Raw genomic sequence first — 6,000 nt, 5'->3', positions numbered from 1 at the left:
TGTATTATTGTTTATATATTTATCAATTTTCACTATATAGTTTGTGTTTCACAAATTGCTTTATTATTTCATTATTATTGCCACATGTTTGGTTTATTCAGTTTACAATTAGCCAATCACCTGTTTCCCCTGGGACTACCTGTACGCTTCTTACTGAAATCAGTGCAGCTGTAATTAATTCAGCTAATTTGCAAAGAAACGCCATATTTAAATGAGGCATATGCGCTCGGGTTTGCAGTGGATGGAAGTCAAGACGTAACACCGCCCGATAAACGTGTATGTTTTGTTGTAGTCCATTAATCCCATGACCTTTGGAATTCCAGACATATTGTACAACTCATGTTGGGTCTTTACGTGATCTCTGTCTGAAATGGGAAAGTGAATGTATTGAGTCATGTTGAACCGAATTTCAGAATCGGTTCATCAAAGCATCCGTGACTTCAGTGATACATTTTGATAAGTTTATACTGCACTTCGACTAAGGAGAGGACAGCAACAGCACAAATAGAGTGAGGAAGCTGAGTGAGCTGGAGACTCAGGTGGACAGTGCGGAAGAGATCTTTGGAAAAGACAGGACTGAGAGCTGCGAGGTCCACAAGTGTTGGGTTGCTGAGCATTGCTGTGAGGAAGGCCAGCGAACGAAGCTATGTTTACTTTGGAATAAGAATTTAGAGTAACCCTTGAGATAGCCAGCCGACCCTTAGTGCCCTTGTATCTAGCTCCCTCCACCCCGCGTCCACCGAAGGGAGAATCCCTTGTCTTGGCTTTCATCCACTGAGCACCCAGAACAAAGAAAAGAGAATTTAAATGACACATCAGACAAAACACACTTTTCTTTCTCTTACCTTGCAGTGCTACTGATATGGGGTCGCTCTGCAGTGGAAGGCACTCTGGAGACTGGACTCAGGCAGCTGGGAGGGAGAGATAGGAACGTGCACAAGGGTACTCTGTTGGAGCGTGAGAGAAGTACTTATCTGTGGTTCTCCAGCTGCCTCTTCCCTGACCTCACTCCATGCGCCACGTGGCCCAGGGAGAGCCGCCACCTTAGTTTCCCCTATCTGTGCATTTTGCAAAGGATTGGTCATTTTGACCAAACGTATTTCAGTTTTTTGGCGCGTTAATTGTTTTGAAAGTTAATTCTGTTTTGAGATGTATTCAAACAATCGAGAACTGTAAGCAATAAAGTGATTAAGTGAGCCTTGTAACCCCTGTGATAGGTACTGTTCATTGCTCAATGTCATACATTAACCTGAAAATGCTGCACTCACAAAGTCCTCTCTGTTTGTCTCTATCTCTCCACTCCTCTCTCTCTCTGGAGCTCTTTGTTTTTCTGTATCACACTCCTCTCTATTTTTTCAGCTGTGTATCACATCCAAAGCAATTCTGCACATTTTGTACAAGGATGCAAAGTGAACTTGTATTGTCTGGTCAAATGGGATCTCGCTGCATATTAGGTTACTTTATGTTCCTATATTGTTGAGCTTCTCATTAATATTTCTGTAAGATGGCATGGAAATCCTCTGCATTGTTTAAGGAAGCCCCTTGATACACAGGGGTCTGCTACTTAATTATAAATGCAAAAAATACATGCAGCAGTCTCTATGTCTTGGTCTCATTCTGGTTCTCTATGCATCTCTATCTGTATCTGTGTACCTACATGTGTCCTCTTGTTCTTGTTTATCGCTCTTTGTCTCTGGCCGAATCTGACTGTGTCTTGCCTTTCTGTCCGTATGTCTGTGTACGTTTGTGTGTCTGCATGTCTGTGTCCTATCCTGGTCTGTCCCAGTCTTGTCTGTGCGTAATTGTGCCTCAGCTGAGCTCAATGCTCTGACCCAGTCCCTTAAAAATAAGACTGATTAACAGATACACTGACTGCTTGTGTCTTTTCCTATACCTGGACCGGACCAGCCTAAAGCCTTCGATGATATACCCGACAGAAGGTGGATGTAGACTTCAATCACACTCTCCAGGCCCTCTTCCACTTGGTAATAACCATGAGCTATAGGTCCACTGTCTTTAGCCCAAGTATCCCATCCTGACACAGCCTCCTCCTCGGCTGCAGCGTGTCATAGATTCCCTCTCAAGTGGGATTTAGATTTCGCTGCTGCTCCCAAATCCTGGTCTCCCTTTCCGTCTCTCTCCTTCTGTCGGGTGAAAATGTATCCGGGGGGGCTTACTCAGGCGAGGGGATCACGGGGGCCTGGAGGCAGGAGCATGGTGCCTGGGGTAGAAATAATAACTAAATGATCTAGTAAAAGCTATTAATATAAAAACTATTTTCCCCCTTACTGTAAACAAATACACTGTATTTGCTCCGCATGCACACAGCCACTGACACACTACAGGTTACTTTCAAGACAATACAGTTTATGGTAAATCGATCATTTAAATACTCTTGCTATCCTGAATTTTATTCCTGCTATAACACTGACAATTTACTCAATGGTGATAGTTAAACTACACTATCTTTGGGTTACCATATAGCCAGTATTTAACAGACTTTTCAGTCCTTTAATCTCCGTCCAGCTGGATCTAAAAATGTCTGAGATTTGCCTTGATCTTTTTCCAACACTACAGTTCCCGGGTGCCTGTTTAACCCTTCCACTCCTGCAACGCTACCATTCCATCATGTATGAATGATGATGTTTAAGGTGATAGTGTTCACTGATGTCATGGTTTTATGAACAACTATTGGTTATTAATAAATGACTTACGTCTGTAAAGACTTCAACAACCAATAAGGAACGTTTTATTTAGCTGGGGTGTTAACAGTTTACAAAAGGAAAAGATAGGTTGAGATGAGATGAGATTTTTTGAGGTCATAACACTTAGCTCCAGCCCCCCCACTGCCACTCCCACCTTTTGAAGTGTCCTCTTTATTGGAAGTTCAGGTTTGGTAACCCTAGCAAGCTCTGGTTTTCTCAACTAATTGTCAGTGAAGCAGAAACTTTAGCTAATGGGTTAAAATGGGCTTCTTAAAGATGCATTCCAGTGATTTTGGGGGGGTTGTGTACCCATTCTGTCCAATGAGGCATATTCTTTATTTTTGCACATTAAGGGGACCCTATTTTGTTCACTAATACCATTCCCTCTTGCACTGAACAAATGCTCAGGGATGGACTCATTTCCCCCTTATGGCCCCCGCAATTTTCAAAATTCTCGAATTGCCCCTGGTGAGATGCCTGCTGCAGAACGTGCTTAATGTATAGACCCTCCAAGGACGGTAGCTGTTTGGGCCAGGCAAAACCCGGACTGGCACCACGCTGACTGACCAGGAATCACAAGGAAATCGAAGTAGGTAATGTCCCTTGACAGAAGTAGTTATTATTGTGCAAATTGAAATAATAATGTCTCATCCTATATTATTATTATTATTATTATTATTATTATTATTATTATTATTATTATTTCTTGGCAGACGCCCTTATCCAGGGCGACTTACAAAATGTATCTTTTCAGGTTGCGTATCTGGGAGTGGCCACCAGAAGGAAAACCCCAACAATCAATAATTAAATAATCAAGTGATTAAGGCCAGTCATGCCCTGCTCGTGACACTACCTCCCGTGGCACATATTCACAGACTATTTTAATTGTAAAGCACAACCATCTGTGTACCTCCTGTCTCACTCACTCACTTATATGCCGTGTCTTGCAAACGTGTTTAGACCGTTCCTATGCTGTCCCATTTTGTGAAGTTACAAAATTCATAAACATTATTGTATCCAACACTTTAATGCTCAAACTGAAGACATAAGAGTAAGATAAGGCCTACAATACAGGCTAGTTTTTGTGAAGTGTTCTGGATATTGTTGACTGATTCACATTTTTTTCATTTATCTCAGCCATTGAACTCTGTAGTTCTTTCAAAGCTGTCTTTACCCTCAAAGTTACATCCCTCACCAGTTTCCTCCTTGCCCAGCTGCTCAGTTTAAAGGGATGGTCTGATCTAGACAGTGGCTAGGTGGTACAATGCACCTTCCATTTCTTGATGATTTAAAATTATTTTATCCCTGACTTGCCTTGCCTTTATGGTTGAGACTTAAAATTTACTTCCTGACTGAGGAACCTCACAGAGACAGGGGTTTGTATTCTGACATCATGAGAACTACAATTTGCACACAGACAGATGCCAATAACTAATTATGTGGCTTCTTATGGCCATCTAAATTAATTTAGAATACTTAGAATAATTAGAATACTTGTGCAATCCTGATTTATTTTTATATGAAGTCTCTACTTATTTCTGTTTTTGCTTTGAATGTGTGGAGAAGACTGTGTATATAACACACATTAATGCCTACTTCATAGTGTTCTGACTGCAAGCTTTAAAGCCACAAAATGTGAATATTGTGAGAGGGTCTGAATACTTTTGTAAGGCAGAGCATAAACTATTAACTAAATGTTTCAAATGAAAGATCTGAGTACGTTTATTTCTCTCTCACCCACTCCCTCTCCCTGAAACACACCCCTCTGCACCTCACTTAGACCTCCCCCACTTTCTCTCTCCCTTCTCCTGTCCGTTGTGGTTTGTGCCATACCATTTTGTATGATAAAGGTATGTCACCGGGTCTACAGCTGGAGATGGCACCCGTGCACTAATGAGCCGACTACGGCACGCCTAGTACTTAATGAGGAGGGACCTCAAACACCATCTAAATGTACGCTCTCCACATGCAGCTTCGACACACTTTACACTTTACCCTGTTGTCTGTGTGCCGGGCATGTGAACAGAATTTATTGATGACAGTATTCACTTTCAGAGGCAAGGCAAGGATACTCTATGAATGGTATAGATATATCCAGGGAGAACCAAATTATGATTCTATTCTAAACAGCCTTAAATTCACTGGGCTCTGAAATTAAATATAAAAACTGTTCCTAAAAGATCAAAGTTATGGCTGCTCTATCTAATCCTAAAAACTACAAAAGCATCCCCCTAATCCTAATACAAACTCCCCCTCCTAAATTCTCAAAAGAACAGAAAAATAAAATAATAGCACTGTCCTGAACAGAATTTGCTTATCTCCCAGAAGCTGCGCTCCGTGGTCTTCCTCCTCTTTACCAGCATGGCCTCCAGGGCCGGTCGCTGGATACAGCCAGGCACAGGCAAGGCAGTGTCCTTCACTTGTGCTGTCTGCGCCCCTTGCCTTGACTGACTGTATTCTCCTCAGGGGAGCCACTGCACCACTGGACCCACACCACCACATAAGGGAAGGCTGGAAGACAAACCACACCAGGTAGGTGTATAGAATGTGCCTTTGTTGGAATATAGTATAATATTATAATGTCTTTATAAGAGGAGAGATGGGGTTGCTATGCTGGGGAGAAGATACCAGAGACCTCAGCAACAGACTGGAAATGTATAAAAAGTTATGTTTTGCTACATTTCACATCATCTCAGTTCTCATTTCTTGTTTTTATCACAGGTCTATGTAAACAAGAGTGATTGCCAAATAAGCCAGTATAATCAACTTTCCACAGTCTTCTGTTCTAGGGATCCTTCCAATGCAATTATGCCATTTCAGTCCTTCAAAGAACTCCCGTGCTCAGGTCCAGCGTCCCCTCTCTGGAGCTAGTGCTTGTGCTCGTGCTCGGGCTTGTGCTTGCAATCAGAGGTCAAATCTCCTTTGTCCTGCTCCAGCCCTCTTTTTATAGGGCTAAACCTCTCTCGGAGTGTCGGGGAGCAGGTGCGTTAACAGGCAGAGCGTGGGGAGCAGGTGATGTTCAAAGGAAAATATACAAGTGAACAATTAAATAATTATTGAAACACAGAGTAAAATAAAATGCACACCTTAATGATAATCGGCAATAATGATACAAATGAAAATAACACAAGTGAATGAGCCAAAAAGAATAGCAATGAATAGTCAATACAAGCAATTAAGTAAAAAAGTGATTAAGTGAGCCTCACTGTTCATTGTTTCATAAATTAGCCTGATAAGACAGAACTCAAATAAAGTCCTCTCTGTAGGTCTTTCACTCTATCTCTCTGTATGTTTA

This window comes from Amia ocellicauda, chromosome 19 (genome assembly GCF_036373705.1).
Source record: "Amia ocellicauda isolate fAmiCal2 chromosome 19, fAmiCal2.hap1, whole genome shotgun sequence".
Classification (NCBI taxonomy): domain Eukaryota; kingdom Metazoa; phylum Chordata; class Actinopteri; order Amiiformes; family Amiidae; genus Amia; species Amia ocellicauda.
This window is presented reverse-complemented; position numbering follows the sequence as displayed.